The sequence below is a fragment of the Gadus macrocephalus genome, chromosome 8 (assembly GCF_031168955.1).
Source record: "Gadus macrocephalus chromosome 8, ASM3116895v1".
Lineage (NCBI taxonomy): Eukaryota > Metazoa > Chordata > Actinopteri > Gadiformes > Gadidae > Gadus > Gadus macrocephalus.
In genome coordinates this window covers 3,057,852-3,074,031 of record NC_082389.1, presented here as the reverse complement: position 1 = coordinate 3,074,031, position 16,180 = coordinate 3,057,852, and the positions used below count along the sequence as shown (strand labels likewise).

General features: G+C 43.0%; 1 long non-coding RNA gene across 1 annotated transcript; it reads right to left on the bottom strand.

Moving 5' to 3' along the window:
- Nucleotides 1-2,943: 2,943 nt before the first annotated feature.
- LOC132462502 (uncharacterized) lies at nucleotides 2,944-7,387 on the bottom strand. The gene is made up of 2 exons (XR_009526868.1): nucleotides 6,901-7,387; nucleotides 2,944-4,286 (listed from the first exon to the last, which is right to left on the bottom strand). It is a non-coding gene; the product is annotated as an uncharacterized LOC132462502 (long non-coding RNA).
- Nucleotides 7,388-16,180: the final 8,793 nt, after the last annotated feature.

The window sequence follows — 16,180 nt, the reverse complement described above, 5'->3', positions numbered from 1 at the left end:
AAATTTCTTAGCTCTAAAATATCGGTAGATGTCGCTGCTGTCATTTTAACTTTTTGAGTTTCGCGGGGATTACGTGTAGCCGGTGTAATGACGTCAGCTGCGCAAATGTCCAGTAATATCTCGATTTCGATTGGTCCATGTTTGATACATAGCGTAGATGATTACTGGCATAACATATTTACGTACAAAGGCACAGCAGAGTTGTGCCTTTCGGCGTAGATGTTAAAGAATACAGGATCGAAGTGCGCATGCGCCACATTAGTTTTTCGTTGCCGTTCACAATGAATGGACAGTAATGCCGCGTTTCCACTGCAGGGTGCGGAACGGATCGGATCGCAAAGGGGCGGTAGGGAGGGGGCAGTTTAGCCCAGCTCAGTTCCGAGGTCGCGTTTCCACTGCCGACAGTACCCTTGGTGGTAGGCCGGATGTCAATCGCCGCGGCAACTACGTAAACAACGTCTTCCTCCGCAAGAATGCAGACGAACGTCTCCACCTCCTTGTTCGCCCAAGCAAGCTTTTTACGCGACATGTTAATTGTAAAGAATAATATCTCGAAGCTACTGTTTGTTTGTTTTTATCCCCGCGTCACCCGGAAGTGACGATTCTGTCGACCAATCAACGGAGGGGGGGTGTAGCTAGAATTTCACGGGACCCTTTCAGGCGTCTGGTCTCGTTTTGGGTACCGCAACGGAGGAGTCCCGAGAATGGGGCCGGAACGGGTACGGCAAAGTCCGGGTCACGCCGTACCCGTTCCGGCCCCATTCTCGGGACTCCTCCGTTGCGGTACCCAAAACAAGACCAGACGCCTGAAAGGGTCCCGTGAAATTCTAGCTACACCCCCCCTCCGTTGATTGGTCGACAGAATCGTCACTTCCGGGTGACGCGGGGATAAAAACAAACAAACAGTAGCTTCGAGATATTATTCTTTACAATTAACATGTCGCGTAAAAAGCTTGCTTGGGCGAACAAGGAGGTGGAGACGTTCGTCTGCATTCTTGGGGAGGAAGACGTTGTTTACGATGTTTACGTAGCTGCCGCGGCGATCGACATCCGGCCTACCACCAAGGGTACTGTCGGCAGTGGAAACGCGACCTCGGAACTGAGCTGGGCTATACCGCCCCCTCCCTACGCTACCGCACCTTTGCGATCCGATCCGTTCCGCACCCTGCAGTGGAAACGCGGCATAAAGGCACTGCTTATTCTACCAGTTTTTTGTATTTGATGTTGCGTAACTGATACAATTGTCATCGTAACGTCTAAACAATTGGAATAACGTATATATTGCATATATAAAACACAAGAATACTCGGTACAAATACAAATACAAGTTTATTAAATACAATTATTTAATTAACATTTTTACGTTTGAATTTTGTCAGGGTAGGCAGTGCCTACCTTGCCTACCCTGACTGCACGTCACTGAGCCTAGCGCTATTCTCCTCCGTTTCAGTCCCTTGCGTCTGTAGCTTTAATGCAAATGAGCTGCCGCCCATTGACAAATAATAATAATAATAATACATTTCATTTAGAGGCGCCTTTCAAGACACCCAAGGTCACCTTACAGAGCATATAGTCATCATACATTTTTTTTTAAAAAACAAGACATTGTGGAAAAAATAAATAAATAAATAAATAAACATAAGCAATAAGAAATAAATAAAACAAAAACAAGACAAAAAAAACAGTGATCAGTTAGACGTTGTGTGCGAGTTTGAACAGGTGAGTTTTGAGTTGTGACTTGAAGGTTGTAATGGTGTCTGACTGTTTTATGTGTGGGGGGAGGGAGTTCCAGAGCCTGGGTGCTGAACAGCTGAATGACCGGGCACCCATTGTAGTGAGTCGTGATGTGGGGTAGTAGTCCAGCAGAGGTTGAGCGGAGGGAGCGGGAGGGAGTGTATTCTTGGAGGAGGTCGCAGAGATAACTGGGGGCTAGGTTGTGGAGAGCTTTGTAGGTGAGGAGTAGGGTTTTGTATTGGATACGGTAGTGTACTGGGAGCCAGTGAAGTTGAATGAGGACAGGGGTGATGTGGATGATTTGGTGCGGGTGATGATCCGGGCGGCTGAGTTCTGAGCGGTCAGACTGAACCACAGTATGGAGGAGAAGGGATTGTTGTCGTTTGCGGACTCCTGGAGCTCTAAATCTATATAATATAATATAACAATAATATTATATATAATATTTATATAATATAATATATCGCGCCGGCGCTGCCGCCGAGACCTAGCCCCGCAGGACCTGCCAGCTTCGGCAGCAGTTCAGCTCCCGGAGTGCACCGCCGGAGCTGCCAGACTGCCCCTGAAGCATCAGCGGCGGCTGGACGGCTTCGTCCGGCCAGCGGGGGTAGCCGCCGAGCTACCCCCGCTGGACTGCCGCTGAAGCTTCGGCGGAAGATATTATGAATCATAAAGACTGCTGCCAAAGCTTCGGCGGCAGTCTGACGGGGGTTGCTCGGCGGCAGTCCGGCACCTCAGTTCCGGGAGTGCAATCCCTTTCTCCTCCATGTCTCCTCCTCCGGACTGCCGCCGAAGCTTTGGCGGCCGTCCGGCAGAGAAAGGGATTGCACTCCCGGAGCTTATCTGCAGGGCTGCCTGATTGGAGGGGAGTGGGGAAGTGGGAGGTAATATTAAACTGCGCCCCCTTCCTACGTAGGAGGGGGCACAACCAGGGGCGATTCTAGGTTCTGACTTTTGGGGGGGGTCAACCCCTGGAGGAACCCACAGGGGTATATGAAGTAAATAAAGTCCTGTCCACAACCTTCATATCTATCTTAATTACTATGCTGTTGTATGTCTAAGCCAATAGCTGGCAGTGTCAGCTAAAAAATGCAGATCTGAACCACTAAGTGATGAAAGGAAAAAATACTGTTTGGATGAAGGAATAATCAATGGATGTGAACAGTACAAACAAATTTGAGGTATATTAAATTTCCTTTCACTCAAAAATGACCATATTTTCCCTTTTTTTTATTGACAGTTGCTGAAACACATTGGTACAACATGTACCAGATCAATAATATGAGAAACATACCACTTTTTCGGGAGCACTAAACTATGTTGTCACACTTTCAGGGACCCATACATTTTTATAAATCTTCTGATGCAAAAACAAAGGGTGCTAATTTTCAGTAAAAAAAACAACCGCTGGCATTATTTTATCAGCTGAGGGCGTTTTCATTGCCATAACAACATGAGCTAATCAACAAGTACAACATGTTCTAGACCAGTGATTCTCAATCATTTTCTGTCATTCCCCCCCTGGGCGCCATCCCTGTATTGAAATAGAAAAATTTGCGTAGATAACATCTGCAACACTTAAAACAATTTCCAAATTCATTTTATCAACTCAATTTGTAAAATTTAAACAAGACTGCTAAGTCTGTGTGAATCTCAAAACAGAGAAACAAGAGTAAATGATTCACTGGGGTTTGCATTTAATTAAAAATATTTGTATACAGGAAACAATGGCCACGTGTCAGCTTCATCAGCTTATTAAAAAATATTACTATTTTTAGAACCCATATTAACTTTTTCTGCTCCTTGCACCTTATCATGCTCATCATGCTATGCAGAATTACAAGCCTGTGCCGACTAAAACATGATGCATTTCAAGAAGAGGCATAGATAGAATCGCCTTGTGGGCAACCGTCATTTGGATTAGCAACCCCCCCCCCCCCCCCCCCATATGACACAAATAACGGAATGAAAATCTTTTTGCAATGCTTTGTCTGACATCTTATAAATGTTGTAACATTGAATGAAATAAAAAGTCTTATTTCTTAAGTGCATATGACCAAATTTACGTTTGTTGACAGTTGAAACGTCATCCAATCAAAACCAAATTGACGGCCCTTTCTTGTTAATTCACTGGCAGTACTCTGTCCTGCAATGAGTCAACGTGTAAATTACATGGCAGAGGCACGAAAAAAAAAAAAGATCAGACATGCGAGATAGACTTAGTTACAGATTATTTTGACAAGGTGCTTAGTAAGGTTCAGAGCTACTGACTAAAAACTAAAACAAAACTATGGTTTTGTTTGAAGTATAATTAGGCTGTAGTTCATCCTAGTTGACAATCGACCATAAAAGCCATTCGTTACATTTTGATTGGAACGTCAGAAGACGTTAAATGTGGGTCCTGCCAACACGTCTTTCTTGACGTGGTCCATTTGGTCGAATCGAGCCGTATATTCCCAGACGGTTTAGTCCCCAATGGCATTCCATAACTGGACAACATGTTGGGTGGGTTGAATCCTCGCTCGTTGTACTTGTCAATGAATCAGCATTCACTGTGGAGGTAAAACAGAAATGAATAACCTTATTTCTACTGACGATAAAACCTATTACAACGTATTCATCTAGTTAAAAGCATCATTAGGCCTATTTTGGGGGGGCTAAATAGAAGAGGCAAGTATCGTAAACGAAGTGCCGGTTTGGGGACGGTTCCGTGCCGTGCCGGTGCCGTATCCAGTGGAATAGCCTACGTTGACTTTAATGGTTTCTATTATTTTCGGCGACCGATTCACTGCCGTGCCGCTTCCGTGCCGATTCCGGTGGAAATTGGCCTTAAAGGTGGCCGTTTCTCAATTCCTAGCACGCGTACTACGGACTCGATGAAAATCACAGCCGCTTTCATTTTCAAATAGTATGTAAATATTCTGAATGAATAAAAATTGAAAAGATATGCGTCTCCTGTCATGTGTATAAGCTATACACACACGACTTTATATATATTTATATATTATCTTATATTATTATTATTATATATTATATAAATATATATATAAGTTAAGTGTAACTTAAGCTACAGTTGTGCGTCTTCTCCACATTGTCTGCCATCGTACTGCTGCGAGTGCGAAATGCATCCTGGGATTTATAGCGATTGCAAGGCCGTTTCTCAATTCGCGTACTTGTGCGTGCTCGTGGACTCGTGAAACGTCATCAGTCGTTGCCCGAGCACTGTTCTATGGCAAGCCATCCCCGCCAGAATCCGGCATAATTTAGATGCGTATCACCTTCATTACGCCGTAAAAAACGCCGTAAAATGTAGAAAAACGCTGTAAAATACGCCGTCATGCGCAAAAAAGGGCCGCTTATTACGCCGCAATTAAGCCTTTCAAGAGCGCGCGTAAAAAGCGCCATTTTGAAAATCAAACCGCGCGTAAAATACGGCGCTTTTGTGCACATCACAACGCCGTAAAATACGGCGTCTCTCTAGTATGCAAATAATCTCTGCCCTTCTTTTCTCTCAGCCAATGCATTTGAAGTGTTTGCGCCCAATCGCTGAACAAGACAAGCAGACCAAATCAGTATAGCACAGATCTGCTTTGAGGAGTTCTCCTCTCATTTGTTGTTAGTTGTAGCGTCATATCGATATATATTAGTAAATCCAGTTCCTACAGTGTGGTCACCGTGGCCGTGGCCCAATCGATAGAGACGCTTGCTCTGTAGGCAAGAGGTTGTTGATGCCGTTTTCTGGCGGGGATGGCTTGCCATACATGCATCGGAGGTGGCTCGTGTGTACTTGCAACCCCTATAAATCCCAGGATGGATTTCGCACTCGGAGCAGTACGATGGCGGACAATATGGAGAAGACGCACAACTGTAGCTTAAGTTACTCTTAACTTATATATATATTTATATAAATATATAATAATAATAATAATAATAATAATATAAGATAATATATAAATATATATATATAAAGTCGTGCGTGTATAGCTCATACACATGACAGGACACGCATATCTTTTCAATTTTTATTCATTCAGAATATTTACATACTATTTGAAAATGAAAGAGGCTGGGATTTTGTTTTATATCATTTGTTTATATTGTTCAGTAGTATATGCCTAAATGAGGCCGTAGCACAGTTAACGGACGAGCAGAGGTGGTGACGTCATCGAGTCCGCTGCTGTTCCAATTGCAGGTACGTACTCGCGTGCTCGCAAGTCTGTGCTTGAAGTACAGACTTGCCAAGTACGTGCTTGCAAGTCATCGAGTCCGTAGTACGCGTGCTAGGAATTGAGAAACGGCAACAGATCCTGCATGTAGTGTGCTAGCCTTCCTGGTTCACTCAGCCCTCCTCGTTAAGGGGAGGAAGTCCATATATGGCTTGGGGTTGGAGCCAGCAGGTTGCCAGACCTACCACTCCCCTCACTCCTCCCTGCAGTCTGCCACAATATATATTTATTTTTAAACATAAATATCAGTGGCAGGCAGAAATAGGCCTTGAAACCATAAAAGAGGTGAGTTTATGAAACTAGACTATTTTTTTTTAATTTGCATCGATGGATACATTTTAGAACATAGCCTATTTTGACATATTTTTATCTTATTGAACTCACCCCAATATGTAGAGTTTTAAATCATACCAAGTCCAGTGTTCATTTCGTGAACGAAAAATATCACAAAAAATGTTCGTCAACGACCCATTTTCCATGACGTTGACGAGCTAAAAATAGATCCTTGATAATAAAAACTATGACGAAATGTAAGTTTAGTTTTCGTTGACGAGACAGGACGAAAATATTGGTGGTTTACATCAACTCTTAAATGTATCCAGATTATTTATAATATTAAAAAGCAGGACCTTCTGAAGCCTCAGTAGGGAAGCAGGAGGTCGTAAGGCAGGTAAAGGAAAGAGTGAGCCAGAAAACAGGACCTGATAAATATACTCTCACCTGTAATAAATCATGAACTAAAGAAGCACTTTAAAGATGAGATGATTTTTTCAATTTCAATCCTAGTGAAGTCCCTGGTTGAATGACAAGAATGATCTTTCTAAATCAAGTTTCTTAATCTTTCTTATTTGAACCGTGCTATTTTTGTATTTCATCCCTTTGTGTACGTTTAGTTAAACAATTATAGATCCTTATCAATTGTTCAAGTGCAGATACATACTATCAAGAGGCAGATCTATGCTTCTCCAACGTCGTAGGAATGGTCCACCTGCCAGCTTGTCCCCCGTATGGTCCAGTCGCTCAGCGGGTTGTCTGAATCTTCGGAACGGTTAAAAAACTGCTTAAAAGAGGACGTTGTAATGTTGAAGCGTATATGTTTCAGTTCACACAAATTGAAAGCCGAGTTTAATCTCCTCCCCACGCAACGAAAGGAACCTGTTGTGACTCGTCAGTTTTCCCCTCCCGCTTATAGACCATGTTGCTATTGGAGCTGCTCCCATAGCTGCTATTGGAGCTACTCCCATAGCTGCTATTAGAGCTACTCCCATAGCTGCTATTGGAGCTACTCCCATAGCTGCTATTGGAGCTACTCCCATAGCAACAACTGGGCGGCCGTTTGCCCTCTCCTCTTCGATTATGTTCCAATAATTGCAAAGTATTCCCTCCGTACATGGTCATTCAACACTGACCAAGTGTTTTGTAACTAACAGTTAGTTACATTACAGGACTCGGATGTAGATATATATATATATATATATATATATATGGCATTGCATTTCTGACCACATGACCAAGGGTTATACGGTGAAAGATGGATCACGTAGATGGCCCGTTGCTGTATTCTACAGAAGTGGTGGCCAATCTTAGACTTTCGGTGTAGGCCTATCACATAATGGACATCAACACCTTTGGCGGACTACTTCATATGTCAACGGTAAAAAAAGAGATAAACAACTTTGGTGGCTGAGCAAAGAGTGCCAGCTGGAAGACCTAGCAGTTCTGTAGATGGCTGCAGGCAACACGACAATGGTGCTCCATGTTGACATTCAGGAGATCCTGTTTGAACAAGCAAATCCTGTTGGCGCAAGCAAGGCACTGCCTATGCAAAGCAAGGCCTATATTAGATGGGACCGGATTAACTTGTTCTTGCCGTGTACGTCAATCGGATACTTTATGGTATGTAAAATACTGATAAAAATAAGGGAACTAAAATACAACTGGGGTTGTTGTCTGTCTCAGATGTAATTTGACGACATCCCCACGGTGACGACCAGGCGCGTCGTTAGACCTGGGCATTCGAGGCTAGCCCCGGATCTTTTGGGAATAGCACTTAATTGACATCAAGACCTTTGGCGGACTACTTCATATGGCAATGGTAAAAAAAAGATGAATACAAATTCAGTGTATAAGCAAAGAGTGCCAGCGGGGCCCCCTTCATACACAAGTTCTGTAAGAAGGCACTGGCCAGTGGGAGACCGAGAAGAGAGGGTCTGAAACGCTGCTCATCCTCCCAGGGGGTTTATTTAGCAGTCGAGATTTACACAAAACATCAATGGTAAACGTTATTGCGCAAAAACTTCAATGGAAAGCAGAAAGAGACACTATTAAAGTTAATGTCCACACCTGTTTGAGCACGCAAACAGAGCACTGCTCTGTTTGCGTGCTCAAACAGGTGCCCGGCCTCACCCAGCTCCAGAGTCACTTCAGTCTGACTGAATACAACCATGCAGACTTTCATGCCAGGGCCAGGGGCCAAGTCTCTCCCTAAACTTTGCCTGTGCAATGCATAGGCAAGGCAAACCCATGAATCTCGCAAGGCGATCCAGCCCTAGGTACAAGGTGAGGGTGCCGTTTCATTGCAGACAGTCTTCAGAGAGAGAAAGAGAGATTAGTATTTATGTCACGACTCAGAACGGGAATCAATTGCAGATCAAATAAGGGTTCATTCACAAACAGTCCAGCAGGCGAATCAGACTCCAGGTACAGGCAGGGTTCGTAAACAGGCAGGCAGGCCGACGGATACAGACGGACAGGTACAGGCAAGAGATCCAAAACCGACAGGCAGAAGAAAACAGGTAGGGTTCAAAACCGGGAAGAGCAGTAAACTATAGCTTCTCTTTAGAGCTTCACGCTAGTCTCACTCACGTGGCAGTCAGGTACTGGAGTATCTAGGGAAATGTGGCTCTGTGACTGGGTACTGTGATAGATGGAATTGAATTTAAACAGGGAGGTAAGGTAAAAAGGCAGCTTCCCAAGGAGGGCTCTGTAAATAAAAAGAAGGCAGTGCCTATCCCTCCTAACAGACAATGAGGACCACCCCACATTTTTGTACAGTGCACAATGCTGAGTTTTAAAATGGTCTCCAGTGATAAAACGGATGGCACTGTGATAGACAGTGTCAAGAGGTTTTAAAACGAGGCAGCATGCATACACAATGTCACCATAGTCCAAAACTGAAAAAAGTGTTGACATTCACTGTTAGTAATAAAAAATGAATTAATAACAACAGAGACGCACACACACACACACGCACGCACACACAGCCACACACACACACACACACACACACACACACACACACACACACACACACACACACACACACACACACACACACACACACACACACACAATGTGCTGGTTCTTTCAGTCAAAACTGTATTGTATTTTATAGGCTACAATATATGGTGGCCCTGAAGTGCAAAATACAACAGGATTAGAGAGACCAAAACTGGAAAGGAAGGTACACCTTTTTATTTTTTTCAAGAGGTTGGTAGTTATTGAACATTGAGGCCTTGTCTTGATTGGATAGCGTCTGTCAGATATATTTGAACCAGAACTAAAATACCAGGCAGATCATTTAGAACAAGTTCTTATTTACAGTGATGGCCTGACAAAAAGTGCAAGCTTCATAGGGGGGAAGAACAGCAGAACGGTTATCCAAATAACAAGGAAGTGTACAACACTTGCGTTACAGTCCTGGAGCTCTATATCTAAATAATATCATATACATAGATATCTATATCATATAACATATTGTGTGCGCCTCCAGACGATATTATGAATCACAAACGACTTTGTCGGGTTCTGCGACGTCTCTGGTTCTTCCACTTTCACATCAACCTGAAGTCGACTGAACCGCGCGCTGCCTGCAGCCGGCTGCCCGCTGCCGGGCGATGGTGCCTCGCGGCAACCGGCGGCATGTCGCAGTTCATGTACTTCAGCGAGTCAAATCAAAGTTCCTTTCACCCAATTCCTTCTCAACCATGGCTCAGATAACCCCCACGACAGTCTCGTTGTGGAAATACAAGACACGTCAAAGAACCGACAAGAAACACTTGCGTTACAGTGTGTGTATTCACATTGATGTGGACGTTGAAGAACCAGGAACGTCGGAGAACCCAACGCGGTCGTTTGAGATTCATAATATCGGCTCACACAGCTTTTGGCCGTGATAATATATATTATATGATATAGATATCTGTGTAGGCTATATGATAATATTTAGATATAGAGCTCCAGGACTCCCGTGTGTTCTAGAATATTTACAGAACACGGCTAAAGGCTGTGTGCGGCTCGCCATTGCGATACATCCACTGTAAACAGAGCGCATGGTGGCTGCAAGCTGCTCAGGGCCACACCCCCACCCTCCTCCTTGACACGCCCACCGAAACAGCGCATTTGGGGGAAGCTCAATGTGCGACTGGCTCGGAGTGGCTGTAACTCTGCACCACGGCTGAATTTAGGGAACGTCTTTGAATACTGTGTTAGCCCACTAATACCTATATTAAAGAATACATAAAATAGCATGTCATGGGACCTTTAACAAACATGGATATAGGCCATCTAATTTCCATTCATGATTATGTGTTTAACACTCGATTTGGATAGCACATCCTTTTGTATTGTTTGTATACAACTAAATTAACATACTTTTCTTTATCGCTTTTATAGAAACTACCAGAAGAAATCTGGGAGATGGACAGTCCATGCTGTGAAGGTCGCAAAGGACTAATGTCCCCGATCTGCAGGCAGCCATTTTGAAGAGGAGACTAATGCTGCATTCAAGTATTCTCTGCGAACCGACTCGGATCTCGGATCTGACGTCACGCCCACACTTCAAGCGTTTTATTATTTCGCTCGGTCGTTGGAGGAAAACATGGACGCCACCCGGGAAGCTGTTGTCGCGGTAGCATTGGCAGAGGACCAGGCGCTCCAAAATAGGTAGGCTATAGGCCATAGGCAGAGATACGGACGCAGTAAGGTATTGCAGTAATACAAGTGATTGAAATTGCCATTTAAACCACCAAAGTGGTCCAAGCACAATGAAAACAGTTCATACTTCAAGTCACAATGGGCGCAGCCATCTTGAATTCTGTCTCGGAATTTTGCTCGGTCACCACTGAGTTCAACCGAGATGGCGAGTTCGCCGTCCGAGGAAAAGGGCCGTGTTTGTGCGTGTCGCTAGGCAACGTCCTCGGACCTCCGAGACGGATGGATATTAAAACGCAGCATAACTTCCAAGAGGGGGATGCCAAGGCGCATCACTCTTGGCCTGATGACACCCAGGGATATTCCTCCTTCCGAAAGTCCCTCCTCTTCCAATTGACGACATTCTGGAAACCTACGTCAGTAGAGGCGTAGGTATGAACAGCTACAACTTTTACAAGTGTTCTGAAAGCAAGTATATCTGCAGACCGTTATAGCAGGAGTTTGTTGTGCAACAGTTTTTTCTGATCAAATAGTGGTATGGTCCTTGTCAATATTTTTTGAGAGGGTAAATTGTAATCATTCCTACTCCTTTGATCCAATGTCTTTGACCTCACAGGTTCCAGCGCTACACTTCAACCGATAACTGACAAGAGCTGACCATAAACTTCAACCTTGTTCATAAGCCCCCGAAACAATATTTGTATTTTACTCTAATATAAATAAAGGTCTTATGCCAGTGTATATATGAAACATTGCTTCAGTCTTCAATTACACATACTCTTTAAATATGCATGATGCGCAAGCAAATCTTTCCTTGATGTTGCCCTGCGCCATTGAACAGTTTTCATTGGAATGAATGCGCGCCATTTTTTAATCCGATGTCAGTCCCTGAATAAGAGGGCAACATCAAGGAGAGATTTGCTTCCGCATCATGGGAGCCTAGCCACGCCCTAGTGCATGACGTGCCGGATGAAGAAATATTCTCGTTCCCTAGGATTGTTAGCAAGAGGTCTGAGCGAGCACTGTGGCATTGTTACCGACCATGGAAGTTTAAGTTACTAACCCCCCGATGATTCTCTATAGAGTGACGAAGTCACGCTCCTTCCTGTAGAGCCCATGGGACCTATGAGATTGAAAAATATGAATGGGTTTCAATGGAGAAAAATAAATTACTTTCTGGTCCCAGTCTTTATATGCCCCAGATTACACATATGTTGTTTGTGAAATTAAATGACCATTTTTCATGCAAAGAAAATTAAACATTTTCGTGAAGAAGTTTGATAATGTTAGGATTTTTCCAAGGGGAGGATAAAAGCATCAAAAGATGTGAAACCATTATAAGTTGGGGCATGTGGAGAGTTCCAGTCATGCCGATGGGGAGATTGTCGATCTTGTCCACGCCAGTCGCAGGGAGCTTGACGTCACATATGAGACATGTAGTCTTTCTCATTGGGTTTTCCCTACTGAACAATTGCACAATAAACGGTCAAACTCTTGACATGAAAAATTATCATTTAAATCCACAAACAACCTATGGGTAATCCGGGACATATAAAGCCTAGGATCAGAAGATAATTACTTTCTCTCCATTGAAACCCATACATATTCTTCGTTCTCATAGGTCCCATGGGCTCTACCGGAAGGGGCGTGACTTCGCCACTCTATATGTGATCTTTAAATTACACTTCTCCTGCCATCTGGGCAAAATTATTATTCAACAATTATAATTATTTAACTATCATTATTGGGGGTCAGGCAGCGTACAACCAGTTATTCTACGTTTTGCCATGGGAGTCTATGGCAGCCCATAGAACGCCTTGGTAAAGAGTTGAGAAATTTGGCACACTGATTCAGAACAGTCCCGTGATGTCTCAGAGCAATTCAGGGGTCGCTAGCTCAAGAGCTCTAGCGCCACCAACAGGTCAAGTTGGACATGCATTCATGTTTATAACTTTTGACCCCTTCATCCAATTTTCACAAACAAGGTATCATTGGAATCCTTGGGCCAAGCCGAGGTCAACGTACCCTGTGTTGTTGTCGCCATGATGGATTTTCCGCCATCTTGATTTTTATGAAAAACCTTCTGTATACATCTATCATAAATTTGATCTTCGGACCATGTTCCACCAAAGTTATGGAATAGACTTTTCAAATTCAAAACCGTTTGGCCGCGACAGCCAATCAAATTCGACCTCTAAGCCGCCAAACAGGAAGTAAGACAATTTCTCAGCAGCCCTTTGACATATTGTAAACAAACTTGGTACATAGACCCATGACATCATCATGGTGACACTCATCAAATTTGGCACTATAATTAATGAAGATGTGTTGTAACTCCTCTCTCACTTGAGTATATTTCTAACTTAATTTCAATGTCTGGTGATACTGTCAGACCTCCCCATATAGCTAATAAATGATTTCTCATGGACACATCAGAATTTGGCAACAATTTGAAAGTTGTCAAACTCCATAGTACAGGGGTTTTCAAAGTGTGAGAGAGTGAGCCCCCCCTCAGAGAAAAAAAATCAGCTGAGCCCCCCCCCCTTGTGTTTTGAAAGCTATTTTAATTATTTTACACATTTCAAACATATTTCTGAAACATTACAACATCTTTTTGCGTTTTTAAACAACACAATTTAACAACTTTATCTAAGCATGTTTTAGCTTAACCTTTTTTAAATACATTTGAACATCTTAATCTGTGTAAACTGCCAGTTTACAGATTCATTCAGGGTCCCCGACTCTGAATTTTCTGAGTCGAATCAGATCTGCCTTTTCAGTCCAGAGATTCGACTATTCGGTGGGGTTTGTTTACCGGCGTTGCTATGGTGACCTAAATTATTATAAGCAACTGAAAACGACGCCGGTTTGAAACTAAAACTGTGATTCTGAAAAAAGTATAAATGCTATCGAAATTCCGTTTCGATAGTATTGAAGATACAAGTGTGTAGATTTGTTTAATGGATTGAACGATGGTAAACGGTTGAAAAAGGAATGAGTTACGATGTCTAGTAGTAGGTGTATCAGAATGGGCTGACGTCTTCAATGAAAACAGCTGAAAACGAAGCGGTATGAAACTAAAACTGTGATTCTGAAGACATGTTAAATGATATCGAAATTCTGTGTAGATATTATTGAAGATACAAGTGTGTAGATTTGTTAAATGGTTTGCACGAAGATAAACGGTTGAAAATTGATTTAGTTATGTTACTTCTACAGTTGAGGTACGACTGATGATTTGAATCATCGTCTTTCAGGGTTTTCTTCGGGTTTATTTTTTTCTCACGTCGCGCCCCCCCTGAAGAACTCTGGCGCCCCCCAGGGGGAGCGCGCCCCACAGTTTGAAAACCACTGCCATAGTACATATCCGCAGGCCACAAATTCTGTCCAATCTTCATAAATCTTACCATTTATGATCTTCAGATCAAGTTGAACAAATGGGTCAAACAGCTTTTTCAAATTCAAAACTGTTTGGCCGTGAAAGCCAATCAAACTTGACGCGAAGCCGCCAAACAGGAAGTAACCACATTTCTCAGCAACTCTTTAACATATCATAGCCAAACAGGAAGTAAGCCAATTTCTCAGCAGCCCTTTGACATATCATACCCAAACTTGGTACAAAGACCCATGACATTCAATGGGGACACTCATCCAATTTGGTGACCTTTGACCTCTAGGGGGCGCTGTAATTAATGAAGATGTGTTTTAACTCCACTCTCTTTTCACATGAGTATATTTCAAACGTATTGTCTATGGCCGTTTCTCAATTCGTGTACTTGTGCATGCTCGTGTGCTCGTGGACTCGTGAAACGTCATCAGTCGTTGCCCGAGCATTGTTCCAATTCGAAGCACACATCATGCGAGTACTGTCGTAAAACCCGGAAATGTTCTTGATGCTTGCTCGATCTCGCCGTTTCACCGAGCATGCATCGGAGGTGGCTTGTGTGTACTTGCAACCGCTATAAATCCCAGGATGCATTTCGCACTCGCAGCAGTACGATGGCGGACAATATGGAGAAGACGCACAACTGTAGCTTAAGTTAGTATTAACCTATATATATATATATATAATATATAATAATAATTATATAAGATAATATATAAATATATATAAAGTTGTGTGTATAGCTTATACACAAGACAGGACACGCATATCTTTTCAATTTTTATTCATTCAGAATATTTATATACTATTTGAAAATGAAAGAGGCTGGGATTTTGTTTTATATCATTTGTTTATATTGTTCAGTAGTATATGCCGTAGCACAGTTAGCGGACGAGCAGAGGTGGTGACGTCATCGAGTCCGCTGCTGTTCCAATTGCAGGTACGTACTCACGTGCTCGCAAGTCTGTGCTTGAAGTACGTACTTGCCAAGTACGTACTTGCAAGTCATCGAGTCGTAGTACGCGTGCTAGGAATTGAGAAACGGCCTATGTCTGATGATACTGTCAGACCTCCCCATATAGCTAATAAATGATTTCTCATGGAAACATCAGAATTTGGTCACCATGTTGAAAGTTGTCAAAATCAATAGTACATATCCACAGGCCACAAATTCTGTCCAATCTTCATGAAACATGCCTGATATGATATTCAGACCAAGCTGAACAGATTCATTAAAAATCTTTTTCAATTTCAAAACTGTTTGGCCGTGACAGCCAATCAAACTTGACAGCGAAGCCGCCAAACAGGAAGTAAGCCCATTTCTCAGCAACTCTTTAACATATTATAGCCAAACTTGCCAAAGAGGAAGTAAGCCAATTTCTCAGCAGCCCTTTGACATATCATGTAATCAAACTTGGTAAAAAAAGACCCATGACATCCAGTAGCGGTTCCTGGCCGAGCTCACCAGGGAGGCAAACATGACCGCGCATTCATGAACGTGAGCATGCGCAGTGCACCCGCACATGCATGTTTTTAAATAAAAAAAAAACACTCAAGTCAGCCGTCATTCGTTCATCCACGGTTAAGCCAGCCGTCACACAAATCTTTGTGCGCTAATACTCTAAACAGCCTTTGAGTGGTATCTCGCAAGGTTTTCAAAATAAAAGCCTTCCTCTACGTTTGTGTGGTATCTAGCGATCGCTACCAGATCGGCGTGAAAACGTCCACAACAAACCAGGGTCTTCAAAGGACCAAGTATGCACGTGAGGTTTTGAAAGGTCATTTTCCTCTTTCTCTGTATAATTGTGTCTATCTCCCTTCAAAATGCTAACATAATGCAATTTGCAACGGCCAAAATATGCATAAGTGAGGTTTTCAAATGACATTTTCTCCAAGACGATAC